Source organism: Phyllostomus hastatus, unplaced genomic scaffold (genome assembly GCF_019186645.2).
Source record: "Phyllostomus hastatus isolate PE091 unplaced genomic scaffold, TTU_PhHast_1.1 phas_contig_524, whole genome shotgun sequence".
Classification (NCBI taxonomy): Eukaryota; Metazoa; Chordata; class Mammalia; order Chiroptera; family Phyllostomidae; genus Phyllostomus; species Phyllostomus hastatus.
The window spans coordinates 9835253-9852746 of NW_025333900.1; the positions used below are offsets into that span (position 1 = coordinate 9835253).

The 17494-nt window shown below is 42.1% G+C and overlaps 1 long non-coding RNA gene across 1 annotated transcript in view; it reads right to left on the reverse strand.

The window, feature by feature from the left end:
• LOC123824079 overlaps positions 1 to 16688 on the reverse strand; it is a 69649-nt gene extending 52961 nt beyond the window's left edge. The window contains exon 1 of the long non-coding RNA XR_006786644.1: positions 16428 to 16688. This is a non-coding gene — a long non-coding RNA (uncharacterized LOC123824079). The remainder of the gene's footprint in view (positions 1 to 16427) is intronic.
• Between the last annotated feature and the right edge of the window lie 806 nt (positions 16689 to 17494).

The window sequence follows — 17494 nt, forward strand, 5'->3', positions numbered from 1 at the left end:
TTTGCAATTTCGAAAGGGCACTGCCTGAGGGGAAGAGAAAGGATTAAAAGGGACAACACTGAAGGGAGGCAGGTGGGAGACTGTTGTTAGAGATGATGACAGTGGGCACCAGGGTGATGGCAGTAGGGCTGAAGTGGCTTCCTTGTCAAGGTGATTATGAAGTAGAATTAACAGAATTTGGTAATTGTTGACCAGAAGAAGAAAGGAAAGGAATAGAAGGAAAGATGATGTCTTACTTGGGTTTCCTTCAGAACCAGACCTCAAGGTTTCAAGTACAAGTAGTTCATTTGAGAAGAATAGCGAATATGGGTAGAAGAGTGAGGACGTGTTAGAAAGGAAAGGTAGCAGAGAAAAAGTGCTTTATCAAGTCAACTATGCTATGAATGTCATGGAAAAATCCTGGGAAATGGTATAAAACAGAAGATTCAGAGTTATCTCACCCAAGAGGTTATAGAGCTGGGAGATTTATAAACCAATTTTCTTAAGTCACTGGCTGATGGGTTTAATTCTGTAGCGTTTCTAGCCTGCTCTGCCTTGTTGCTTCCAAAAGAAACCTCAACAGAAACAGTAGAGATATCAGCCATCAGAACTGGGCCAGAGCACATGGCATGGTCAGGCCCAAAGGACATCTGCTGCAGATGATACCTAATCTCTGGTGTGAAAAAATAGGGAGCCCAGGGGTTACAGCAATTTGAGGGGTGCTGAGGAGTAGAGATGATGAGTTCAATTTTTGACATGGTGCTTGAAGGTGCTATGGGCCATCTAAGTGAAGTTGTTTGGTAAACAGACGTGTGAATGAGTCTTTGGAGAATGATATAACCTAGAGACACAGATTTGGAAATTATCAGTGTATAAATTCATGAGAGTGGCAGAAATCCCACGGAGACTGTCTAGAGTAAGGAATAAAGATGGCCAAGGGCAGAAACCAAAGAACACCAAATTAAGGGACAGTGAGAGAAGGAGAAATCAGAAATTCTGGGTGTCTAGGAGCCAAAAAGAGAGCATTTCAAGAAGTGAAAAGTAAAAAAAAAAAGAAAGTGTCGTGTGTGGCTAAGTAGGAAAGAAAATAAAAGACAAGAAAATGTTATTGGATTCTGCAACAAGCAAGTCTTTGATGATCTTGGAATGGCAGGTAAAGAGATTCTATTGCATCTAAGAATGTAAGTGTGTAATTGTGGATAGAAAATGTAGATATATTTTTACGTAGTAGATATCTATTGATAATTCAGGAAGTTTAACTGAGAAAGGGAAGAGCAAGAGAATAAAAACTGAAGTTATAGTACCTGTAAAATACTGAATAAATAAAGCATATTAGAATTATTTTAATAACTGAAGGTAACTAACAGGTTAAAGAAGGACTTTTGGGTGAGGAAAGAATTGTTAATAGAAAATAGAAGAAACTTTAAAAAATTTTTTGAAGAAAAATAGTTAATGAAAGGGATGGAACCTGAAGGTCCAGGAGAAATGACAAAAAGCTATAGAGATCTCTCAAAGACAGAAAGGAACTGAATCTAGCAGAGATGGCGGTTAGCAGCTTAAGACCTGAAATGGACTTGTTTCTGTTGTTGCAATTGGAAAGCAGAAACGTGATAGTTACAGATTAAGGCTAATTGGTAAATTTGGTGGCATGAAATTAAGAAGTTACCTGTGTATTTTCTCTGTGAATTAAGAGTTGAAGAGAAAGGTGTGAATGAGGGGGAGTCAGCGACACCACATGATTAAGGAGCTTTTGGGTAAAATGAAGTGACTCCACTGAGAACTTAGAGAAAGCTGACTGGTGAAGAGTTGTGTGATTTCCTCTGACAGTGCTCAGTTGCCCGGGCATGAGCCCAGACACTAAATAATGGACTTATTCAAGACTCGGTTTCAACATGTACATGAAAGAGTAGGATGATGGAGCAAGAGAGTTGCAAAGCGATGGAAGTGATGACAATTTTTTAAAAAATCTAAGCAGCATAGAGAAGAATTAAAGACAAGAGGGAAGTGATTCATAGGGATGCATTCCATATTCCAATCAAGGCATTCTACTTTCAGGGTTCAGGATAAGGAGATACCATGCTATGAGGGGGACTAGTCACAGACAGGAACCTGTGTAAATTGATGAAAGTTGACAGACATTAACTATTTTTCACAGAAGAATAAAGCAAGAGATGGCACATAAGCCAAGAGTGAGGCAAGGAAACAGGACAGCCATGATTGAGATGAGATGTAGCTGGGCCAGAGTCTGACTAAAGAGCTAATTCAATGATCACGGTTTGGCCACTCTTCTGTACTTCTATTATGGGTTAAATTGAGTGTCAGAAAAAGATATATTGAAGTCCTAACATCTGGCTCCTCTGAACGTGACCTTATTTGGAAATAGGGTCTTTACAGATGTAATAAAGTTAAGATGAGCTAATCAGAGTGGGCTCTAAGTCAATATGACTGTCCTTAAAAGAAGAGGAAGGAGAAGAGACACAGGTAAAGACACATAGGGATATACTATGTGATAACAGAGGCAGAGATTGTAGTGATGTGTCTACGAGCCAGGGGATACCAAGATTGCTGGCAACACTAAAAGCTTAGAGAATGGCATGGCACAGATTCTCCCCTGAAGCCTTCAGAGAGACCATGACGCTACCAACATCTTGCTTTCAGACTTCTAGCATCCAGAAATGGAGAGAACAAGGCCATGCTGTCTGTGGTGTTTTGTTACAGTAGCCTTGTGAAACTAATACACCCACTACACTTATTTATATGTGATTTGGCCCGAGTCACAGGTATATTTCCTAATGCCATAGGATGCCATGTATCAAAACATGTCTGATACATAGGACCAACCTATGTCAGACCGTGGCCAACATTACCGAGGCAATGTTGTTTTCATCTCTCACCCAGCGATATGGCAATTCAAGCAAATGCACTGTTATTACCAAGCAAATACGCATTGTTATTTCCAAGCAAATATGTCCAAAGTTAAGTTCATCAAATCAAAACTGAACTAAAAAAGAAAATGCCTTGTATGTAAATTTAGAACTGTAAGAATACTTTAGACTACAGTCAATCACAATGCCAGAATATCAGGGATTTACTACTTTTTACTTTCAAAAAGAAGTCAGTGCACTTTTTCTGGTAATGTACTTGCACATTTCGTGTACTAGAACTTTTTTTCACAGTAATGTTGACAAACACTAATTTAATGTTGCATTTTTGTGCCAACAAATAAGATAGATATATATAACCCCTTTCTTATATACACTCATGCACACACACACACACACACACACACACAGAAAACAGAAAACGTGTCGTTGGTTTTTATATGAACAAATACGGAGAACAGATGGTTCCCAAAAGGCTCAAAGTCAGTAGTTTCATTAGTCAAAGAAAGATTTGGTGAAAGGTAGAGGTTTTCTATGGCATCCAAGTTCTGTTTGGTTTTCAGCTTTATACAAATTATTTAAAACTTAAAGTAATAAACAGTTTTTATAAATCAGGGAGGCAAACACAACCACCCTCAGGAACTGGGCAGGTAATAAAAATAACTGAAGTTGGCCAAAGTGTGTTCTTGGGACTGACTTTGTTTACACATTAAACACCCAGCTTGATTTCCACCAAGAAATGTGTTCTCTCCCACTTTCCTTCAAACTCCCTGCTCAGTACACCCTTCATCTTCGCATCTTTGTAGAGGCACAGCTGTAAATTATTTCACCCTTCCGTGAATGCTGAGGAGAGAAACACGAGGGCAGGAGCCGTCTGAGCGGCCGGAGCCTCTGGGCCACTGTGCTGACAAGGACACTCGGGGGATAGCAGCAGGCCTTCCTGGGCTCCAGCTGGCCACCCCCCTGTACGGATGTGCGCCCACACTTACTAGCTAGCCCAGTTTTTAAATGGATTTTATACAAAATCTCCAGATTTCCAAATGCTAGAAACTTTTTTTATACACAATGATGGCCAAAAACAGTTTGAGGCCAAACAAAACATGTCTGAGAACAGATTTAGTCAACAGGCTGCTAATTTACAACTGTTGCTAATTGTTACATATTTTTTTATTGTAGTAAATATACATAACATAAAATTTACCATTTTAATGATTTTTCAGAGTACAGTTCAGTGACATGAAGTATGTTCACAATGTTGAGCAACCATCACCACCATCCATCTCCAGAATATTTTTATCATCCCAAGCAGAAACCCCACACTCATTAATTTGTGGTGGATTCTTATTATCAACTTTAAAATGAAAATGTCTCAAACAATTTCTACATTTGACCAACTCTCAGCTCCAACCTGCTTGCTGCATCCATCACTCCACGTGACCCCACTCTGGACCTCATTCGCCCTTGGTGGTGGTCGCTCTGTGTCCAGTAAACTTTCTCATAGTCTCTACATCTGTTCTCTCTAGTCTTTCTACCTTTTGGCCTCAAAAAAACCTAAGGCCTATCTGAGAATATTATTTCTCCTGTAAGCCTCTTAAGTGGAAACTCCTTATTCTCACCTCAGGTTTGGTAGTTGGGTCAATGTTTGCCTACTTTCAGACATTAAACCTGCTCCCTCTTGTACATATTCCCTGACCTTTGAGACTCGCATCATTCAGCTAAATTTCACTTTCCTCCTCCTTATTGCTGTCATCTGCTGTCAATTCTCTTCATTCACTTGCAATTTCAACACCTGGCTTCCAATCTTCAAGTCTTCCTCTTGTCGTCATTTTAGACAACTTCAACGTAAACTGGATAAGCCATCCAAAATATTGAGCTGTTGGATCACTGAACTCTAAGCAACTTCAAAATCTAAATTCAGACATCCCATTCTCAAATATAAGTACTTACCCTCAGCTTATTCAGTCCATCACACTACTCTTCCATCTTATTATGACTTCTAATCCACAACGCATGGCTTTCTCTTTGCCTGTCAGCTCCACTGGCCTTTGCTTCTCTACTTATTAGGTACTTGCAGACCCTTAGTAGAGTAAGTCCTTTGCAAATACTATAGTAATCTTCATGCCCTCGTCAAACACATCAAACCCCAACCCTAGATGAACCCAGTCACCTTTCTGTTCTCGCACCCAAACTAGAGAAAACACAAAACTGAACTCACTGGCATCAATGAAAAGCCAACATCCAAAACACGGTTTGGCAACCTATCTCCAGGTCACTCATTTGGTTACTTTCCTAAATGATTATTTTGTATTTCCATGCTCTATTCAAATCTTTTTCTTCCTCATCACCCTGGAAGCATCCACCACTAAGTTCTATCAGTTTTACCTCCAAAATGTATTCCTAAACCACTCATTTCTCACCTTCATCGCTGCCCAACCCATCATCATCTCTTGGCCAGGGGTGTTGAGGGAGTATCTCTCCCTTCTATCTTCTTGCTCTCTCTAGAAACTCTCCACACAGAGATTAGAGTGCTATTTTTAAAATGTTAATCAGGTCATACCATTTACTTATTTAAAATCAGTGCATGACTTCGCATTGCATTTAAAACACAATCTAAACCCCTTAATATAACCCAGTACCCTGAATGGTCTGGGCCTTTTTCTTCTTTGCCCTTTTTTGGTGCGTGTTCTCATTACATTCCAGCTATACTAGTTGCACGTGCCAAACCATCCTTCTTCCTGCCTTGGCACATTCTGTTCACTGTGCCTGCTGTTCCCTCCCTGCCTTCCACAGATCCCTCACCTGTCTCTACCTAGCCAACTTCTATTCATTCTTTAGGTCTCACTTTTAATTACCCAGCCCTAGAGAAGCCTGTTCTGACCAACTCCATTTTTAAATTATGCCCCTTTTATTCCTTCTCCCATGCCTATTTATTTTTCTTTACAACACTTACATAGTTACTTCTTTCTGTCTATATGTACTTATTATAATTTCTGACTCTTTCATCATGCAGTTCTGGAGGGCAGGGACCATATCTAATCTGATTTCCAGCATGTACTAGCTGTGACATCATCATTACCCTTTGGCTGGCTCACACAGCAGTCTTCTGTGTGTACTGCAGAGTACGTGTCCCAGAAGTACTTGTTGAATTAATGATGAGTGAAAATCCACTCCTGACTCAATGGAGGAGAAGGAAGATGGTATAGGAAAAGAGAAATGTGGGAGAGGCCATTTATAACTATTTTGACATGATTACTGGCACCCTTTTTTGTCTTTGAGAACAAACCAACCAACCCACCCTTCTTCCAATACTTCAAAAACAATTATACTGTACTTGGACTAGAAGAGACCTTACTACAATAACACCGTATTTTAGAAGGAGGAATTACATTTCGTGGCATTTTAACTATAGGGTGACATTCCTTGCTAATGTTTTAAAGCAGGAGTTGGTAAACTATGGCTGGCAGGCCAAATCAGGCCAGCCGCTGCTTTCGTAAATAAACTATTAGAGCACAGCCACGGCTGCCTGTTTGCGCGCTGTTGGCAGCTGCTTCTGTACTGCAGCAGCGGGGTTGAGCAACTGTGGCCGAGAACACGGCCCGCGAGCCTCAAGCATCTGCTGCCTGGCCCCTTATAGATGTTTGCTGATTCTTGCTTTTAAGTATTGAAAGTAGATTTCCTTTAAATATCTTTGTCTTTTTCTCATTTGTTTTATCTTTTTCTTGAAATATACATACACCAGAAGCATAAACGGTACTGAACTTCAGTGTACTGCTTGATAAAATTTTACACAGGTGTACACCCACCCATGCAAGCATTACTCAGATAAATATATTGAACATTTCAAGTATTCTAGAAGGTTCTCTCATGGCCATTTCTAGTCAACCCCTCATGGACAGATACCCACATCTCTAACTTCTATTGCTAACAATTAGATTTGCCTCTTTTGGAGCTAACTTCATATAAATGTAAATCATGCAACACAAACTCTTCTTTGCTAACTTCTTTTTCTTAATATAATGTTAGCTCTTTTGTTTCTGTGTCATATTCCACTGGGTGAAAATTTCATAAGATATTTATCCATTCTTTTGTTAATGGATATTTGGGTTGCTTCTGGGTTTTGGGAGTGAACATTCTTGTGCCTTTTGGTGCACATACACACACACACTCATTTTTCTTGAGTATACTATATCTAGGGGTGGGTTTGCTGGACATATTAGCTTAGTAAATGGTGATTATACCAATGTTCATACCCACCAAAAATGTGAGAATTGTAGATGTTCCACATCCCTACTAATACTTGATATTGTTACTCTTTTCATTTTAGCTATTCTTGTGTGTCCATAGGTGTATCTCCTTGTGGTTGTATTTCATATTTCCCTCATACACATCTTTTCATAGGCTTAAAGGTAGTTTGCAAAGCCTCTTTTGTGAGGTACTTGTTTGAAATCTTCTGCCCATTTCTTAAATGGGAAAAATATATTCTTCATCAGATATGTAGAATATCTTCATCATATGATGTAGATATTATGAATATCTTCTACCAGTATTTGGTTTCTTTCATGCTTAGTGTTTTGTAATCTGTGTAAGAAATCTTTGCCTACTCCAAGGTTATAAATACATCCTCCTATGTTTTCTCTGTACATTTATGACTATGATACATGATAAATTACTTTCTGTATATGTGTAAATTAGAGGTCAAGGTTTGTTTCTTCCCTTGTGGATATACAATTGCCCTTACACCATTACTGGGGGGAAATAAGCCCACTTTCCTTTCCACAAAAAATTGGAGTGGTGTCTTTGTTATAAATCAAGTAATTCAATAGGTGTGAGTCTATTTCTGACTCTTTTATGTTCATTTGGTCTATAGTTTGTCTAATGTTACACTACCACTACAGCTCTTAAAATTTGGTAGTGTAATGAATTCTCCACCTTTATTTTTTTCCTTCAGGATTTTTTTGACTAATAGGCCATTTGAATTTTCATTTAATTTTATAATCAGTTTGGCTATATCGCATCAATTTTAGAATCAGCTTGACTATCTTTACAAAACAAATAAGAAGTAGAATTTTGTTTGGGATTGCATTTAAACTATAAACCAATTTTGGAAAAATCAACATCTTTACCAATCCAAAAACAAGGTATACTTCTTAGTTTAGGTCTTTTTAATTTTGCAGAAAAATCCCATAAGATTATAATTATAATGGAGCTGAAAATTCCTATCTCCTAGTACCATTGTACCATTGTACTAGTACCATTGTAAAGTTGTCACACATTACTCTTGTGTTTATGGTGATGCTGGTGTAAATGAATACACCGTGTTGCCAGTTGTATAAAAAGTACTGTATACCAGGGGTCCCCAACCACCAGGCTGCAGACCAGTATCAGTCCACGGCCTGTTAGGACCTGGGTCACACAGCTGGAGGTGAGCAGCAGGTAAGTGAGTGAAACTTCATCTGTGTTTACAGCCGCTCCCCATTGCTCACATTACTGCCTGAGCTCTGCCTCCTGTCAGATCAGCGGCTGCGCTGCATTAGATTCTCAAAGGAGCATGAACCCTACTGTGAACTGAGCATGTGAGGGATCTCTGTTGTGTGCTCCTTATGATAATCTGATGCCTGATGACCTGAGGTGGAGCTGAGGTGGTGATGCTAGTGTTGGGGAGGGGCAGCAAATACAGATTATCATTAGCAGAGAGGTTTGACTGCCCAGAGGCCATAATATATCAATTGTTTGAAGACTCATATCAAAACCCTATCAGTGAGTGACAAGGGAAAATTAAACTGCATCAAGTGGAAAGTGAGTTGATGTGCTTCAATTGTACAGCTGCATCTGGTGGCAGGCTTTAAGTCAGAATCCAACATTTATTCTAATCCATGCATAACCTGCACATTACTTCATTTACCACTTCCATCTGCACCTCTTTCCCACACTGTGCATTTGTCTCAGTCACAGTTTTGGTAAGCTCACAAGATAACCCTAGCCAAAATTAATAAAAAACAAATGTCACTGAAAGTTTCTTTAAAAAGGGGGAAAGACCCAATGATGAGACAGCAGAAGATTCTAAGACTGCCAACAAAAAGAAAACAGCATTTAAAAGAAAATACCAAGAGTCCTACTTAAATTATGGGTTCATTGCAACAGGTGATTCACAGTCTCCAAGCCCACTCTGTAGAATATGTGATGATATATTCTACAAACAAAGCCATCAAACCTTCAAAATTGCTTCACCACATGGAGACCAAACATGCTGCATTAAAACACAAGACTTAGGAGTTTTTCAAAAGAAAAAAAAATCGTGAACACAAAGAACAGAAGCACTTATAGAAGGCCACCACTTCATCAAATGTGTCTGCACTGAGAGCATCATTCTTAGTGGCTAAGCACACTGCTAAAGCTAAGGAACCCTTTACTATTGGTGAAGAGTTGATCCTGCCTGCTGCTAAGGACATTGGTCATGAACTTTTGGCAGAGGCTACAGTTCAATGGGTGGTATGTGTTGCTCTTTCTGCTAGCACCATAACTAGATGAATTGATAAAATAGCAGGGGATATTGAGGCACAATTGTTAGACAGGATTAATGAGTCACTGTGGTACACAATCCAGGTTGACGAGTCTACTGATGTTGACGAGTCTACTGATGTTGACGATAAGGCAACAATGCTTGTCTTTGTGCGATGTATTTTTCAGGAGGATGTGCATGAAGATGTGTGATGTGTGCTTTTGTTGCCAGCCAACTCCACAGCTGCAAAACTATTAAAGTCTTTGAATGATTACATATCAGGAAGATCGAATTGGTCATTTTGTGTCAGTATATGCTCGGACGTGGCGGCTGCCATGACTGGACAGCTTTCTGGTTTCACTACTCAGGTCAAAGAGGTCACTTCTGAAAGTGAGTCTATGCACTGTGTCATCCGTAGAGAAATGCTGGCTAGCTGAAAAAAAAGTCATCTGATCTTAACATCGTTTTACAGGATGTGATTAAAATGATCAACCACATTAAAGTACATGTCCTTAACTCACATCTGCTTGCGCAGCTCTGTGAGGAGATGGACACAGAGCACACACCTCTCTTCTTACACACAGAAGTGAGATGGCTTTCTACAGGTGGATCACCAGCCAGAGTGGTTGAGTTACAAGAGACACTCCAGAGATTTCTTTTAGAAAAATGGTCACCACTGGCAGCACATTTCAGTGACACAGAATGGGTCACAAAACTTGCTTACTTGTGTGACATATTCAACCTGCTCAACGAATTCAATCTGCCACTTCAGGGGAGAACAACAACTGTGTTCAAGTTGGCAGATAAAGTGGTTGCATTCAAAACCAAACTGGAATTATAAGGGTGATGAGTGAACATTGGGATGTTTGACATGTTTCAAACATTAGCAGAAATTCTTAAAGAGACTGAGCCTGGGCCTTCTTTCTCCCAGCTGGTGCATGGCCACCTGTCTCAGCTTTCAGAAGAGTGTGAGCATTACCTCCCAACCACAAAAGACCCCCGAACTGGGAAGGAATGGATATATGACCCAATATGCCAGGTGAATCAACTTTGTCCATGCTAGAAAAGGATCAACTGCTTGAGATCACAAATGACAGGTAGCCTTAAAAATAAGATTGAGACAACTTCAAACCTCCATATGTTCTGGATTAAAGTCAAGGCAGAATATCCTGAGATTGCCACAAAAGCACTGAAAAGCCTGCTTCCATTTCCAACATCCTATCTTTGTGAAACAGCATTTTCTGCAGCAACAGCAACCAAAATGAGATTAGTGGGTAAACTGGACATAAGCAACACGTTTCAGTAGTCACTCTCTCCCATCACCCCCAGATGGGACTGTCTAACAGGGTTGTCCAAACTTTTGGTGTCTCCGGGCCACACTGGAAGAAGAGTTGTCTTGGGCCATATATTAAATACACAAACACTAATGAAAACTGATGAAAAAAAGGTTTTAAGTAAATTTATGATTTTGTGTTGGACCGCATTCATAGCCATCCTAGGCCACATGTAGCCTGCAGGCCATAGGTTGGACACCCCTGGTAGTTGCAGGAAAACAAGCTCAGAGCTCCCACTGATTCAGCATTATATTAAGGACTATACTTAAGGACTATACTAAATGTAGTGCACTTGAATCATCCCCAAACCATCCTCCTCCCCATCCCCAGTCCATGGAAAAATTGTCTTACATGAAACCACTCCCTGGTGCCAAAAAGGTTGGGGACCACTGCTGTATACCCTATTTTTATTTTCTATGATTAGATATGTTTAGATACAAAAATACCATTGTGTTGCAGTTGCCTGTAGTATTCAGTATAGTGACATGCTATAAGGGTTTGTAGTGTAGGAGCAATAGGCCATGTATACAGCCCAAGTGTGCAGTATACCATCTAGCTTTTGTAAGTACATGCTATGAAGTCTGCATAATGACAAAGTTGCCTGACAATGAATTTCCCAGAACATATCCCCATTGCTAAGTGATGCATGACCATATACACACACACACATGTGTATGTGTATATACGTGTGTGTGTGTGCAGATATACTATATGTGGTGTGTTTGTTCATTTGGGGTTTTTGATTTTGTTTTTGGGGGGGGTTTTTGGCATGCTCCTTTATCTAGCATGAGTTGGTCTGTAACTGATTTCTTTCTGTCTTTATGGCTGAGTCTGCCCTAGCACTCAGCAAATATTCTTTTAGGGGAAAAGAGCTGTTTGATGATCTTGTAAATTCTAATTTATCCATACTGACCAACATGGATATAAAAAAATTCTGTTTTTCCCCTTTATTTTCCTATGATAGCCTATGCTCAGACTCAGCAAATGCTGCCAGGTGAGAAGATAGCTAGCACTTTTAGCTTCTCTCTTTAAATTTATTTCATCCAGACTTAAATGCTTTTAGAGCTCACCAATATCTTTAAAAATATTACTTTTGTAATCTTTCTGTCTTTTAGTTGTGAGAGCTTTCTGCTGCTGCCACATCACACCCAGAAGCAGAAGTTTTCATGTCTCTAATAATTGTGTAAATCTTAATATCATTAAAAAAGAAAAAAGAAAAATATCCTAAAGCATTATTCCAGGTAAAAAATTTTCCTGGTGGAGCATAACTGATTTTTACAGGCAGCTGAAAAGAAAATAGGATTCACTTAAAAGAAATTCACTGTATAGCACATGTAGATGAGGTATATCGATTCCACAAGTAATATGGAACAGATTTCTAGCCTTCGCCCATTCCCATTTTTCCTCTTTCCTGGGCCACAGAGTAGAGCCATGGTTCCAGCCCTCATGTAGGGCCATGTGCCAACGTGTGACCTGTGGGCTATGAGCACAAATAATGTGTGTCACTTTCAGGAAGAGGCATTCAAGAACGAGTAAGATTTCTTTACACTTTCCTTTCCATGAAACCATGGAGGTCACATGTTTAGAAGTGGAACCATTCAGCCTAGTTGCCTAAGCCACTGATGAGAAAGGGAGCCACTCTGGAGAGTTGCTGGGCTCAAATCTAAAACTGTTGTATAGAATACTAGATATTATAGGCAATGGTTATCATAGAATTACTTCTGAAGGGAGGTTAGTGAAGCATATCCTTTAATTACATGGTATGGAATTATACGAATCCTTTTTTTTTCTTTTTCATTTCACCCTTGAAGCCTGTACATTTAAAAAAGCTATATTTATTCTGAATTAAGCTATATCATACCTTAAACTCGAAGTAATTTTAGTGATACCATCTAGCATATTAACAGTAGGGACTTTCCAGTCTCAGTAAATTAAAGCTATATGTTTAAAGAGGGTAGCAAATTTTATCTTTAGTTTTTTCTTTTCTCATCTATCATACCATATCCTTTAGCTGAGGGCAGTACATTCAAACCTCTCCTTTTCAAAGTGATCTCTCTTTCCCTCTCCCAGCTCCTCCCACCCATGTTAAAACCTACTTGAACCTACTAGAAAACCTATTATAAAGACCTATGTTGTAATCTGTTTTTGCCTAATAGTAGCTCAATATAATATCTTCTTGGATAGCCTGAATTTTAATTAGAAAAATATGTGTTATAGTTCTACACATCAACCTGACTGGGCCGCGAGTTGCTCAGATAATTGTTTAAATAGTATTCTAGGTGTTTCTGTGAAGGCATTTTTGTATGGGATTAACATTTAAAGCAACAGACTGAGTAGAGCCGATTGCCCTCCCTGATGTGGCTGGGCCTCATCCAGTCAGTGGAAGGCCTAAATAGGACAAAAAGGCTGACTCTCCCCACAGTCAGCGAGAATTCCCTCTGCCTGGCTACCTGAATGCTGGGACTTTGTTTTTCCCTTGCCTTAAAACTGCAACTGAAACGTCAGCTCTTCCTGTGTCTCAGGACTCCTGAGGTTTGGAGTGGAACCACACCATTGGCTCCCCAGCTTGCTGGTTGCAAATTTGGGGATTTGTCTCCACAGTTGAGATCTGTCTGCCCTCTGTTGGTTCTGTTTCTCTGGAGAACTTTGACTAATACACCATCCCATGACATTAGAATTATATCCTCTCTGTGAACATTCCACTTTTCAAGAGTCTAGAGAGCTGATAGTTATCCCACCCCCAACAATGGATGAAAAGAAATTTCCAAGCAGAAGCAATGGCAAAAAAGCCAATATACACTAGCAAAGCAAATTATTGAAGGCTAAACATGGTTGGTATGCCTACTGACCATAAGTAAAGAAATGTTGAAGCAATTGCAGAAAATGGAGACAAATGAGACCAAGAAGAAGGAAAAAGAAAAAAAAAAAAGAGTGGAGACAAAAGAGCTAGCCAGGAAAGGCCACAGACAGCAGGAGTGACAGAGATGAAACACAGCAGTGCTTGATCTGCAGGCCTCCTGAGGGGAGGAAGAACTTCAGGGAAACCTGGGAAATGGAGAAGAAGCACAACTTGCAACTAGAGTAAGTAAGATATCTGGGGTTGATGATGTCTAGTTAACTTGTATCCACCATGGGCATTGATGAGTTATCTTGATTAAACTTATAATGAAGACCTGGAGTTATTAAGATAACATTCTTCGGTGGATTTTTATTTTGGCAACTATCACATTGTATTGTAATTAATACTATTCCATTCTCTATTTTTATGTTACAAACCACCCAAAATATAGTGATTTAAAACAATGGTCACTGTTCTCACAATTCTGTAGGTTGTCAATCTGAGTGACTTTTCTGCTGGACTCATCTGGGATTAATCATGTGGCTGTAGCCATCTGACACCCCTACTCAAGATCGAGACAGCCTCAGTCACATCCTGGGACCCTAACATTGGCAAGGCATCCTAGCTCTCCCCATAAAGCCTCTCATCCTCCACTAAGACTAGCTTCTTCCCAACACCACGTTTTCAAGGTTTCAGGTGAACAAACCTCAATATGTGGTATATATCAAGCCTCTGCTTGGGTCATGCTTGCTGATATGCTATTGGCCAAAGCAAATCCAGAGTCAATGGCGGAGGGTCCAGATCCAGGCAAGAATACCAGGAGGCTGATTTATCCTAAAAATCTACCACATCCACTGTGAACTTAAGAATTTAGAATATCAATAGCATTTCCATTACTGAGTACTTGCCTGGCAATCATAGTGCATAATTCACATCTGAGCAGTAGTACTCCCTAGGGAAAATTTTAAACATTTTAGACAATATTTTGGGTGTTCTAGTAAAGTATAGCCCAAGCATGCACATTTGAAATGTATATTGTTTTATTATTAATTCTGTATCTTGTATTTCTCCTTTATATTGTAGATTATGCTGATTTTTTTAAAATATGAGGTGTGCAATAAGTTGTATTACCCACTAATTTTCTCTCAGTATAGTAAATAGTTACATTACAAAACATTTGTTACAACACCGCAGTGTTTTGGGTCTGATATTTGGGAAATTAATGAGCTAAGTTCGAGCTTTTAAGGACAGTCTTCGAGCCCTGGCTGGCGTAGCTCAGTGGATTGAGCGCTAGCTGCGAACCAAAGTGTCACAGGTTCGATTCCCAGCAAGGGTACATGTCTTGGTTGCAGGCCATAACCCCCAGCAACCGCACATTGATGTTTCTCTCTCTCTCTCTATCTCCCTCCCTTCCCTCTCTAAAAATAAATAAATAAATAAAATCTTTTTTTAAAAAAGGACAGTCTTCGGTTATTTGTGAATTGTTCTAGCCCAGATGAAGTGTCACTAAACTATATTTTAAGTTGTTATTGTTATTTTGATATCTGTGTGGTAAGAATGTGGGGCAGGAAGGGCGGAGGGGGTCATTCATGGTTCAGGAGGCAGTGAAAAATCCCTAAACGTCCATACCTTACTCCGCTAGACCCAACACTTCCCCAGACTGCTTCAACCACCCTCCTTGGCACCACAAATTTGCATACATTGTTTGAATTGTTAACTTAAACAACAATACACGCAGGACTTTTTCTAGCTTCAGCATGTGACTGAACAGCAGACTGTGCAATTCCTGTGCCCAGCACCTGGAGGGGAGAGGGGATGCTCTTGGCACACAGTAGGAGCATTGTAAACGTTGATTGACCCAGCTCCTAGCGGCGACTGACGCGAAACCACCCACTCTCCAGACAGTGTCTTTATCTCTCTCCAAGTCCACACCCCTGGCCCGAGAAGCCGAGAACTCCTAGCAGATGGTGAGTCCCGGATGCCAGGTGTGCAACACGGCCGATGCGGTCTGGGGCGCAGAGTTCTTTGGTCCCCGTTCCACCCCAGCCGCCCCCCGCCGCCCCCACCACGAGCTCTGCGCCACACGTGGTGTCGGCCGCCGCGGCCGCCAGATCCCGGGAGCAGAGGGCTGGGAGGACGGAGATCCGGTCCGCCCCCCTTTTTTCTTCTCAGCTCCGCGTCACCTGGCAGTTCTTGCAGTCTGAGTCTTCCCACCTGCCTCTCTGCAATCACGCGCCTTTCTTCCTCCCTCCTCTACCCCACCCCAACCTTTCTTTCCTTATCTGACACTTTGCTTTGCTTCCTGTGCCCACTCCCCAGCGGGCTTTCCTCCCCGCAGACGCACCACCCCAGCGCGCCCGCGCACACGCTCCAGTTGTAGGTCAACTGGTGTGCAAACGTGGGCTTAGGTTTTCTCTTGTTTAAGGGCTTTTCCAGTAGTGAAATCAGGCTCATTCCCCACTGGGCTCCAACTATAATCGCTTCTACTCAGCTGTTCGTTTGGGGGTGGGGATTCTGTGGGGTGTGCTCGCATCCACACCGCATGTTGGAATCACTGAGATGGTTTTGGGACGCCCCGGGGTGGGGTAGCTAGCCACATCCGGACACTTGCAGAAAGGCAGAGACACGCTAATGCTTGGGGGCACTAAGAGCCGAACCTCTACATAAAGCTTAGTTCCGCAGAACCACGCCTGGGGCGCAGCCTCTACCAGTTATCTACCTGCTGTAAGCTCCCTCTTTCAGGCCTGAAACGAGGGTGGAATCACTGGAGCACTGATGCACCCCTTGGCAAGGGCCCCTGGCACGTTAGGGCGCCTCCACGTCTCTCGCGGACCCTGAGATTTGCCACCCAACCTTGCCTTTCCCGTGCGAGCGTGGGGCGAGGGAGGGCTTACCCTGACGAAGTTCCTGGGGAGGGGACGCTCGAGGATGAGGGAGCAACAAATTGTCAATTTTCCTCCTCCCTGTGGCTTTTTCTCTGCCCTCGCGGGACGCGCGCACACACGCCCCGCTCTGCCCTCTTTAAACAGCTCAGGCAGCCGCACGCTCAGTGGGGCCTCAGCCTTGGGGGAGCCGGGGAAGGATGCCCAGCTGGGGTCCAAATGTCGAAAGCTGGACGGAACGTGGGGGCCCAAATGCGCAGCATTCAGAGTGCATTTAGGCGTCCAGGGCGCAGGTAGAGAGAGAGGAAGGGGACAAGTGGCTGGCAGTTCCGGTCAGTGACGGAACTGGGCACCATAGCTCAGAGCTAAACTGGTTCTGGGGGTGGGGTGGGGTCGGGGGTGGAGGAGCCCAGCGCCCTGGGAATGACGCCCCCCGCCCGCCAGCTGCGGCCAGTTGCAAGCTTAAAAGGGGGCTAAGAGCTCGCCACGGCCGGGGGCTTCTTCCCTTGGGCTGCTGTGCGCGCGCGCGCGTGCGTGTGTCTTCAGCTCCTTCCACGGTCGTAAAGCCTAAACGGAAGATGGGTGTTAAAGTCTGCTGACAGGATCGCTTGAAACATGTTTACAGTAGGAAAGACTTTCCTCCAGAAAGCACAGCCTGAGTCGATTCCAATTTTTTTCCTCCGTGTAACAAATCGAAAGGGGAGCGGAAACCTTCGAGGCGGGACCAGGCTGAACACCGTTAATCCTGCCGAATCCTCTCCCAGCTTCGGGCAGAAAGAGCGGGGCCTGCGCCACAGGGTCGCTGCGCTCGCCCAGGTGTCCTGGGCCCGGGAACCATGTTTTCAGAAGGAGTGGCCTTTGCTGGTCCTGAAGTAATTGCACGCTGCTTCTCTGCACCGCTCTCAGAAACGGAAATCTGCCCGGGGAGAAAACGCGTTCTAACTCTGCAATATACGGAGGCGGTAATTGACCATCTCCAGGGTTCAGTCACTATATCCAAACGGGAGCTGGCTGGTTTCCCCAGTATTGCGGGACTTCTGACAAATGAACAGGAGGCAGAGATCGGTTGATCTAAAATT